General features: G+C 37.7%; 1 non-coding gene and 1 pseudogene across 1 annotated transcript in view; both read right to left on the minus strand.

Moving 5' to 3' along the window:
• Positions 1-4,580: 4,580 nt before the first annotated feature.
• On the minus strand, positions 4,581-12,073 carry LOC138926971 (large subunit ribosomal RNA; annotated as a pseudogene).
• Positions 12,074-12,393: 320 nt separating this feature from the next.
• The window catches only part of LOC138926974 (5.8S ribosomal RNA), a 179-nt gene continuing 72 nt past the window's right edge, over positions 12,394-12,500 (minus strand). The window contains exon 1 of the ribosomal RNA XR_011443625.1: positions 12,394-12,500. This exon is cut by the window's right edge and continues 72 nt beyond it. This is a non-coding gene — a ribosomal RNA (5.8S ribosomal RNA).

Genomic DNA, 12,500 nt, shown 5'->3' on the forward strand with positions numbered 1-12,500 from the left:
ATATTTTTAATATATTTTTAATATTTCCATATTTAATATAATATAATTAAATTATTATATTATATATTATATGGTAGGCTATCACCATCACCTACCATATATTTCATATACATATAAATATTTTCATATCCATATATATTTTTTTATATTCATATATTTTCATATATGTTATATGCATATGTATTCATAACCATATGCTTATATATTAATACTGGCGGTCTTCTGTTTAATATAATATTATTTTAATATTATATTGGTAGGCCGAACACCACCTACCCTATATACCTTTTTGAACACGGTTTCGTCAATCCGGTCATTTATTGTATGGGAAGTATGACTTTCCCACACATATTTGGATATCCATACGATTGCATATCCATATGAAAATATTTTTAATATTTTTAATATATTTTTAATATTTCCATATTTAATATAATATAATTAAATTATTATATTATATATTATATGGTAGGCTATCACCATCACCTACCATATATTTCATATACATATAAATATTTTCATATCCATATATATTTTTTTATATTCATATATTTTCATATATGTTATATGCATATGTATTCATAACCATATGCTCATATATTAATACTGGCGGTCTTCTGTTTAATATAATATTATTTTAATATTATATTGGTAGGCCGAACACCACCTACCCTATATACCTTTTTGAACACGGTTTCGTCAATCCGGTCATTTATTGTATGGGAAGTATGACTTTCCCACACATATTTGGATATCCATACGATTGCATATCCATATGAAAATATTTTTAATATTTTTAATATATTTTTAATATTTCCATATTTAATATAATATAATTAAATTATTATATTATATATTATATGGTAGGCTATCACCATCACCTACCATATATTTCATATACATATAAATATTTTCATATCCATATATATTTTTTTATATTCATATATTTTCATATATGTTATATGCATATGTATTCATAACCATATGCTTATATATTAATACTGGCGGTCTTCTGTTTAATATAATATTATTTTAATATTATATTGGCAGGCTGAACACCACCTACCCTATATACCTTTTTGAACACGGTTTCGTCAATCCGGTCATTTATTGTATGGGAAGTATGACTTTCCCACACATATTTGGATATCCATACGATTGCATATCCATATGAAAATATTTTTAATATTTTTAATATATTTTTAATATTTCCATATTTAATATAATATAATTAAATTATTATATTATATATTATATGGTAGGCTATCACCATCACCTACCATATATTTCATATACATATAAATATTTTCATATCCATATATATTTTTTTATATTCATATATTTTCATATATGTTATATGCATATGTATTCATAACCATATGCTCATATATTAATACTGGCGGTCTTCTGTTTAATATAATATTATTTTAATATTATATTGGCAGGCTGAACACCACCTACCCTATATACCTTTTTGAACACGGTTTCGTCAATCCGGTCATTTATTGTATGGGAAGTATGACTTTCCCACACATATTTGGATATCCATACGATTGCATATCCATATGAAAATATTTTTAATATTTTTAATATATTTTTAATATTTCCATATTTAATATAATATAATTAAATTATTATATTATATATTATATGGTAGGCTAACATCATCACCTACCATATATTCCATATACATATAAATATTTTCATATTCATATATATTTTTTTTTATATATTCATATATTTTCATATATGTTATATGCATATGTATTCATAACCATATGCTTATATATTAATACTGGCGATCTTCTGTTTAATATAATATTATTTTAATATTATATTGGTAGGCCGAACACCACCTACCCTATATACCTTTTTGAACACGGTTTCGTCAATCCGGTCATTTATCGTATAGGAAGTACGACTTTCCCACACATATTTGGATATCCATACGATTGCATATCCATATGAAAATATTTTTAATATTTTTAATATTCGTGAGTTTTTAAATAGGGACAGAAGGAATCTCTTGAATTGAATCATGCGCGTCACTAATAAGATGACGAGGCATTTGGCTACCTATGCGAAAGTAATTCAACTCCCGCCGTCTTAAGGTTTAAGACTTATAACAATATATGTTTAATATTTTTAATATCCGTGAGGTTTTAAATAGGGACAGAAGGAATCTCTTGAATTGAATCATGCGCGTCACTAATAAGATGACGAGGCATTTGGCTACCTATGCGAAAGTAATTCAACTCCCGCCGTCTTAAGGTTTAAGACTTATAACAATATATGTTTAATATTTTTAATATCCGTGAGGTTTTAAATAGGGACAGAAGGAATCTCTTGAATTGAATCATGCGCGTCACTAATAAGATGACGAGGCATTTGGCTACCTATGCGAAAGTAATTCAACTCCCGCCGTCTTAAGGTTTAAGACTTATAACAATATATGTTTAATATTTTTAATATCCGTGAGGTTTTAAATAGGGACAGAAGGAATCTCTTGAATTGAATCATGCGCGTCACTAATAAGATGACGAGGCATTTGGCTACCTATGCGAAAGTAATTCAACTCCCGCCGTCTTAAGGTTTAAGACTTATAACAATATATGTTTAATATTTTTAATATCCGTGAGGTTTTAAATAGGGACAGAAGGAATCTCTTGAATTGAATCATGCGCGTCACTAATAAGATGACAAGGCATTTGGCTACCTATGCGAAAGTAATTCAACTCCCGCCGTCTTAAGGTTTAAGACTTATAACAATATATGTTTAATATTTTTAATATCCGTGAGGTTTTAAATAGGGACAGAAGGAATCTCTTGAATTGAATCATGCGCGTCACTAATAAGATGACGAGGCATTTGGCTACCTATGCGAAAGTAATTCAACTCCCGCCGTCTTAAGGTTTAAGACTTATAACAATATATGTTTAATATTTTTAATATCCGTGAGGTTTTAAATAGGGACAGAAGGAATCTCTTGAATTGAATCATGCGCGTCACTAATAAGATGACGAGGCATTTGGCTACCTATGCGAAAGTAATTCAACTCCCGCCGTCTTAAGGTTTAAGACTTATAACAATATATGTTTAATATTTTTAATATCCGTGAGGTTTTAAATAGGGACAGAAGGAATCTCTTGAATTGAATCATGCGCGTCACTAATAAGATGACAAGGCATTTGGCTACCTATGCGAAAGTAATTCAACTCCCGCCGTCTTAAAGTTTAAGACTTATAACAATATAAATGAAAAATATTATTTTCATTTTTCACGTCACTAATAAGATGACGAGGCATTTGGCTACCTAAACGAAAGTAATTCATCTTCCGCCGTTATAAGGTTTAAGACTTATAACAATATAAATGAAAAATATTATTTTCATTTTTCACGTCACTAATAAGATGACGAGGCATTTGGCTACCTATGCGAAAGTAATTCAACTCCCGCCGTCTTAAAGTTTAAGACTTATAACAATATAAATGAAAAATATTATTTTCATTTTTCACGTCACTATTAAGATGACGAGGCATTTGGCTACCTAAACGAAAGTAATTCATCTTCCGCCGTTATAAGGTTTAAGACTTATAACAATATAAATGAAAAATATTATTTTCATTTTTCACGTCACTAATAAGATGACGAGGCATTTGGCTACCTATGCGAAAGTAATTCAACTCCCGCCGTCTTAAAGTTTAAGACTTATAACAATATAAATGAAAAATATTATTTTCATTTTTCACGTCACTAATAAGATGACGAGGCATTTGGCTACCTATGCGAAAGTAATTCAACTCCCGCCGTCTTAAGGTTTAAGACTTATAACAATATATGTTTAATATTTTTAATATCCGTGAGGTTTTAAATAGGGACAGAAGGAATCTCTTGAATTGAATCATGCGCGTCACTAATAAGATGACGAGGCATTTGGCTACCTATGCGAAAGTAATTCAACTCCCGCCGTCTTAAGGTTTAAGACTTATAACAATATATGTTTAATATTTTTAATATCCGTGAGGTTTTAAATAGGGACAGAAGGAATCTCTTGAATTGAATCATGCGCGTCACTAATAAGATGACGAGGCATTTGGCTACCTATGCGAAAGTAATTCAACTCCCGCCGTCTTAAAGTTTAAGACTTATAACAATATAAATGAAAAATATTATTTTCATTTTTCACGTCACTAATAAGATGACGAGGCATTTGGCTACCTAAAAGAAAGTAATTCATCTTCCGCCGTTATAAGGTTTAAGACTTATAACAATATAAATGAAAAATATTATTTTCATTTTTCACGTCACTAATAAGATGACGAGGCATTTGGCTACCTAAACGAAAGTAATTCAACTCCCGCCGTCTTAAGGTTTAAGACTTATAACAATATAAATGAAAAATATTATTTTCATTTTTCACGTCACTAATAAGATGACGAAACAGTTAGTAGGCCACAATTAGTAGGGAAACGTGGACAACCCGTGATAAATCCTTATATGCTTTCTTAGATATAGCATATAAAGATTTTTTATACTAAATATACATATTTACACATGCATATTTACATTTTTTTTATATTTCGAATCATCAAGCAAAGGATAAGCTTCAGTGGATCGCAGTATGGCAGCTGCTCAACCACTTACAACACCTTGCCCGTTACAAAAGTCGTTTACAATTGATTCTAGGCTTTGTCATTGTATTAAATAATGTTTTCATATGTAACTAGCATGGCATCAGGTGATCAAAGATCCTCCCAATTTACTATGTTACAAATTACATTGGCATCACATCCATTGTCGTTTAAAATATAAATAATAAACTTTAAATGGTTTAGAAGCCATACAATGCAAATTGCCCCTTATTTATCATTGCAGTCCAGCACGGATACGACCTTAGAGGCGTTCAGGCATAATCCAACGGACGTAGCGTCATACCACTGTTCGCTCGAACAAGTATTGTGCCATTGGTCCGTACCTGCGGTTCCTCTCGTACTACGCAGGAATGCTGTCGCAACAACGTTTTGTCATTAGTAGGGTAAAACTAACCTGTCTCACGACGGTCTAAACCCAGCTCACGTTCCCTTGCATGGGTGAACAATCCAACGCTTGGTGAATTTTGCTTCACAATGATAGGAAGAGCCGACATCGAAGGATCAAAAAGCGACGTCGCTATGAACGCTTGGCCGCCACAAGCCAGTTATCCCTATGGTAACTTTTCTGACACCTCTTGTTAAAAACTCTTTAAACCAAAAGGATCGATAGGCCGAGCTTTTGCTGTCCCTGTGTGTACTGAACACCGAGATCAAGTCAGCATTTGCCCTTTTGCTCTATGTGTGGTTTCTGTCCGCACTGAGCTGGCCTTGGGACACCTCCGTTATTATTTGAGAGATGTACCGCCCCAGTCAAACTCCCTACCTGGCAATGTCCTTGAATTGGATCATACCTGAGTAATTGGAGTTATACCAAATTTTCAAATCGATAATACATGAATGCATCTCTCATTAAAGAATTTGTTTGCGATTATATAACAAACTCGTGATACTTTGATCAAGAAGCTTGCATCAAAACCCAATACCATAAGATATAATAAATATATCCGTATAATGGCTAGGAAATGATACACGTTCCATTTAATCAAGTAAGTAAGGAAACAATAAGAGTAGTGGTATTTCATTGTCGATACCAAACCGAAGTCTAATATCTCCCACTTATTCTACACCTCTTATGTCTCCTTACACTGCCAGATTAGAGTCAAGCTCAAAAGGGTCTTCTTTCCCCGCTAATTATTCCAAGCCCGTTCCCTTGGCTGTGGTTTCGCTAGATAGTAGATAGGGACAGAAGGAATCTCGTTAATCCATTCATGCGCGTCACTAATTAGATGACGAGGCATTTGGCTATTTTTTTTTTTTTTTTTTTTTTTGTTCGCTAAGGATCGTAAAAATCTTCAAAAGATACACACTCAGGTTATGATGTTATTTAGCCAATAAGAGTGTGCATGCACGATTCATCTTGTGGGTTCATACGACCCAGAAGACGCCTACGTACTAAAAAACCGCCTCGTTTTTAAGCGAATTTTATGCCGTTTTTAGATGTTATGCTACGGCAGCAAGCTTTTAATATGAACGTGATGCATGACTAAGTCCAATCACGCGTGTATCCCGACAGATACATAAATTGTCGCCAACTCCAGAGACCACCACTGATTACCCGGACACTAATGATATGACTATCACTAGTGCTGAGGAGGTCTGAAGCAATCAGCCGTTTTACCGACTGACCGCTCCAAATTCCTCTCCAGTTCACAGTGGCGGAATGGAACTCAACAACATGTTGCGAGCCGAAAAGTCTCCGCAAATTCGTCCGTATGTCCGGTGTCTCGTACTTCTCGACTTTGCGCTGATGCGCTTGGTCGAGAGAATGTCCGTCAGTCACTACCTGCGCGTCAATCACATAAATGTGATTTTGTCGGATAGCTACCAGGTCGGGTTTATTCAATCCGGTCTCGCCCTGCAGACTTGGTTCAACATGAACGACGCAGCCTTTCCTCTCAAGTCCCCGCTTGATTAGATTTACTACGCCGTCGTGCCTAGCTACCCTCCTCCCATGAGTACGATAGCATTGCTGCAAGATGTGGTTTGTTGTTTCGGGAGCATCACATCCTGCACGGCACCGTCTTCCCAATTCGTGCCTTCCCCTCGTGGTACGAGACCTTGAGGGTAGGGCATTTATCCGCAGTTTGATTCCTTCTGTATATTCCCTTCCTGTTAGCAAACGCGTGGGTTGGACAACCCATCCGTGCTGCGGAGCAAAACGCTCTGCTTCACGGAGCCCGCCACCATCAACAGACATGTGCAACCTATTTGCCAAGTACGAATCTACCTGTAGACGGGTTAACAACTCTTGACTTCCAGCCTGAAGCCTATCCCGGGCCCTCCGCATTTCGTCTTCCACGAAAGAGCTGGCTACCTCGGATTGCTCGAGGTGAGGCCATTTTATACTGCTCAATCGCTTCAAACGAAGCATCGGTGCTATCCATCTCAACGATGGTAACCCGAGACCCCCACTTTTGTGGGGGGCATGGAAAAAAGAAGTTGGTACGTCTACCGGAAGCCTCAACCACTTCCGTGCGGTATATCGAACCAATGTGTCAAATTTCTTCAGAACGCCTATCGTCACACTCCCAAGGGTCAGCTTGTGATAGAGTTGTGGGATAAGGACAGTCCGAAGGGCAAATAACTTCTGCTGTGGCTTCAGGGGGGCCCGAGTCAATCTCAACAGCTTCGGTTGCAACTCCTCAGCTGGATTGTACCGGACCCGCCCATCCGCAGTGAATTTAATCCCTAAATACTTCCACTCGTCAGTGCGCTTCAGTGAAGGAACCTCGCGCTCACCAATCAAAAAGCTCCGCCGTTCCACGACAGTACACTTTTGCTTGGCTTGCCCCTTTATGCTGACAGTGAAACACTTGTCAGTGTTAAGGGTGAGGCCCACAGAGGAGAGAAAGCCAACTGTGGTGTCCAACAATTTCTGAAGGCCCATCGGAGTTTCCGCAAAAAGGACTATATCATCTGCGAACGCAGCCGCATTTGTCATAGCGTTTCCGACTTTGGCACCAATCTCACTGGGTAAGGACCTAAGTAACCGGTCAATGACCAGATTAAATAGTATGGGAGACAAAGGGTCACCCTGCTTGACGCCTCTTGCAGGAATGAACTCCCTTGAAACCCACCCGTTCCCAGTTAGCATTGTGCCGCCGCCCTCGTACGAATTCCGTATGTAGTTGATTAGTCCTTGTGGGGCACCATACGAAGCCAATGTGTTGTAGACCGCTTTGTGAGCTACCGCATCAAAGGCTTTACTAACATCGAGGGTCCCGATGTAGCACGATTTAAATCGCTTATGATGTTCCCTTAGAACTAAATCAACAATCGTCGTATTGTCAGCACACCCATCGGTCGGTAGGAACCCTCGCTGACGCGAATCCCAGTTGACTGCACTAATCAACCGGGCTGCCAAAATGGCATTTAGTTGCCTAACCAAAACCGAGGGGACTGAAATAGGACGATAGTCTTGCGGACGACTTGCCGTCGCCATCTTCGGGATGAAGATGGTTCTGGCCAGACGGATGGAGTACGGAAGTCTCCCACACCAGAGAATTAAGTTCATTATGCGTAGCATAATGCCATCGGGGATACTCCTGGCAGTTCTTGGAGTAATCCCGTCCGGGCCTGGAGAACCTGATAATTTGACCTTATGGGCCCTAAGATCGCGCTGGTTCACAGCGGACCATACTCTCTCCAACGAATGTTCCATGTGGAACGAGGCGTGTTCGATGGAGCTTGAGCTAGGCGTGGTCATTATCTGTCTCCAATATGGCTCCATAATTTCCTGGGGTGGCTGCACCGACTCGTCAGCGCCCTCCAGCAGGGACTTTATGCATCTTCCCGGATGTTTATCCCAGTTACGCTGAACCCTAGCGTACTGCTGCCTTCTACGCTGTCTCATATTTCGAGGCTCCGTTCGGGGCCTCGTCAGAATGTGCGGTTCATTCCGTGGCGGAAAAATTTCCATGAGATAGCAAGATAAACTTTGGAGAGTGGTTTCCTGTCCCGAGACCTGCGCATTATCTACGATAGTTTGCAGGACCTCGGCTCTCCACCGGGAATCGCATACTACTGGGGCAAAGCCCTGTAGTACCCTGAGGATTTCGCTGTTCGTCTGTTCGTGTGGTCTGATTGGTCCCGAAGATGATGTTGATACTCGTCGGTTTTGCTCGCTATTACTAGGGCGGCGCTGTGAGGTATTCGACTCTAATGCTTCTGGGGTGGGAACAGATTGCCCTCTTATCTGTTCCAGTTTTGCCTTATATTCACCCCTCTTCCGATATGAAGAAATTGCATCGGAACTGCGGTGTGTAAAAATTTCCGCTAGCTTTTTATTTAGATGTCGAATACCACTTGCTGCAAGCTCGACCTCCTTTCTCGCCATCATCAACGTTTCTTCCTCTGACCACCTCGCTTTTTTATCAACACGAAGACGTTGTGTATCAAGTTCGTCTTTGTGTCGATGTGACATGTGGACGCCCAAACCCCTCTTGGAGTTGAACGACATTCCACATATCGTGCAGGGCACCCGACCTGAAAGGTTAACCGCTGCACCACGTTCATACTGGTTGCTAGCATCCAGACTAGTAGCCGTGGACTCTCCTCTTCCTAATATATCATCAATTATCCGAGGCTCGTTGTTAGTTTCTGCACCAATATGTTTATAAGGGGTCCAAGGGGCTGGTAACCCCAGGGACCCCTCCGCCGCTCAAATCAGCTACCAGCAAAAGCTAGTACCCAGAGAATACCACGAGGAGGTTTTGAGTCGACTTGACTTGATCGTATGATTTACGAGTTACGGAATTGCACCCACTCTACGCGATCAAATCCAATTCTCCTTAAGAGAGTCATAGTTACTCCCGCCGTTGACCCGCGCTTACTTGAATTTCTTCACTTTGACATTCAGAGCACTGGGCAGAAATCACATTGTGTCAACACCCGCTAGGGCCATCACAATGCTTTGTTTTAATTAGACAGTCGGATTCCCCAAGTCCGTGCCAGTTCTGAATTGATTGTTAATTGATAATCGTTATAATTAATAAGAACTAATTGGTTTGACCCAACTAGTATTCTTAAAAATTTTAGCAAGAAAGTTCCACAATTGGATACGTAACTAAACTATCCGGGGAACAAGTTACAACCATAAATGATTATAACTCTATTTACCCAGAACGAGCACATAAACCATATTATTGTTTCCCAATCAAGCCCGACTATCTCAATCTTCAGAGCCAATCCTTATCCCGAAGTTACGGATCTAATTTGCCGACTTCCCTTACCTACATTATTCTATCGACTAGAGACTCTTCACCTTGGAGACCAGCTGCGGATATTGGTACGGCCTGTTGAGAAGTTTGCGTATCCCCACCATAAATTTTCAAGGTCCGAGGAGAAAATATCGACACAACAGTATATGTCATGCTCTTCTAGCCCATCTACCATATCTCTCTGCGAAAGACTTCCATGGTAGTACGACTATAAAACAGAAAAGAAAACTCTTCCGATATCTCTCGACGGCTTCTTTATGGTCGTTCCTGTTGCCAGGATGAGCACGAGGCCCATATTTAATAACAAACGGATACTCAACAGGTTACGGAATTGGAACCGTATTCCCTTTCGTTCAAAATTATTCAAGTATATAATTTTCACAATAATTGTAATATTTATTTTTACTTGAAAATTTTCGGCTTTCGCCTTGAACTTAGGACCGACTAACTCGTGATCAACCACTGTTCACACGAAACCCTTCTCCACTTCAGTCCTCCAAGGTCTCATTCGATTATTTGCTACTACCACCAAGATCTGTACCAATAGCAGCTCCATGCAGGCTTACGCCAAACACTTCTACGCATACCATTGTACCTTCCTACTCACTAAAGTTTCAAAATTTATATTACAAGTAATATAAATCATCTACTTTAGCGGTAATGTATAGGTATACAACTTAAGCGCCATCCATTTTAAGGGCTAGTTGCTTCGGCAGGTGAGTTGTTACACACTCCTTAGCGGATTTCGACTTCCATGATCACCGTCCTGCTGTTTTAAGCAACCAACGCCTTTCATGGTTTCTGCATGAGTTGTTAATTTGGGCACCGTAACATTACGTTTGGTTCATCCCACAGCGCCAGTTCTGCTTACCAAAAGTGGCCCACTGGGCACATTATATCATAACCTTAAACTTCATATCAAGAAAGTTAAGGTTCTTACCCATTTAAAGTTTGAGAATAGGTTAAGATCGTTTCGACCCTAAGGCCTCTAATCATTCGCTTTACCAGATAAGATTATTTTATATAACATTAAAATGCACCAGCTATCCTGAGGGAAACTTCGGAAGGAACCAGCTACTAGATGGTTCGATTGGTCTTTCGCCCCTATACTCAATTCTGACAATCGATTTGCACGTCAGAACTGTTTCGGTCTTCCATCAGGGTTTCCCCTGACTTCAACCTGATCAAGTATAGTTCACCATCTTTCGGGTCACAGCATATCTGCTCAAGGTACGTTCCAGTTAGAGGCATAAATAATATAAATATTATTATACATAACTATATAGAACGCCCCGGGATTGTGTTAATTAACTATAAAATAGTTAAAAAACTAATCCCATTAATAGTCAAGTTAATTACGCTATTAGGTTTATATCCCAATAACTTGCACATATGTTAGACTCCTTGGTCCGTGTTTCAAGACGGGTCCCGAAGGTATCCTGAATCTTTCGCATTGTTAATCATACAAGTGCATATAATAAACACAAAAATCAATGATAATTATGCCATTATATAATTCCGAAAAATTAACGCACTGTATTCTTATTAATCTATCAACACTTTATCAAATTAATGACATTTATCCTATGTTAAAATGCAAGCATAATAATTTGAATAAACTATAAGTCATATTTTATGATAAATTATATATGTTAATAGATTACAATGTCCTTATATGGAAAAAATGCACACTATTTCTATAATATTATTTAAATATTATAACTTTAATGATGAATTTTCCATAATGGATATTCAGGTTCATCGGGCTTAACCTCTAAGCAGTTTCACGTACTATTTAACTCTCTATTCAGAGTTCTTTTCAACTTTCCCTCACGGTACTTGTTTACTATCGGTCTCATGGTTATATTTAGTTTTAGATGGAGTTTACCACCCACTTAGTGCTGCACTATCAAGCAACACGACTCTTTGGAAACATCATCTAGTAATCATTAACGTTATACGGGCCTGGCACCCTCTATGGGTAAATGGCCTCATTTAAGAAGGACTTAAATCGTTAATTTCTCATACTAGAATATTGACGCTCCATACACTGCATCTCACATTTGCCATATAGACAAAGTGACTTAGTGCTGAACTGATTTCTTTTCGCTCGCCGCTACTAAGAAAATCCTTGTTAGTTTCTTTTCCTCCCCTAATTAATATGCTTAAATTCAGGGGGTAGTCCCATATGAGTTGAGGTTGTATAAAGCAATGTATATATATATATAAACAATATATCTCTATGAAGAACAATATATTTGATATATTTTCAATTTTCGCATCTTTAAATAAGAGACAATTCTAGTTAAAAAAAATTTAATTTTTTTTATGCTAGACATTTCTCAGTATTATTTGAATTGAAAAAAGAAAGAATTGTATATCTTCATTTTTTCTTTTATAAATATTTGAGATAATTGCTTTTATATTTAATATTATGAATATATAAATATATCCAATAATATACCATATGCATATCATTATAAAAATATATAATAATAAGCAACTTTATTAGCATAGTCTTACAACCCTCAACCATATGTAGTCCAAGCAGCACTATAAAATTAATTAAAGTACATAACAGCATGGACTGCGATATGCGTTCAAAATGTCGATGTTCATGTGTCCTGCA

Source organism: Drosophila bipectinata, unplaced genomic scaffold (genome assembly GCF_030179905.1).
Source record: "Drosophila bipectinata strain 14024-0381.07 unplaced genomic scaffold, DbipHiC1v2 scaffold_138, whole genome shotgun sequence".
Taxonomy (NCBI): Eukaryota; Metazoa; Arthropoda; class Insecta; order Diptera; family Drosophilidae; genus Drosophila; species Drosophila bipectinata.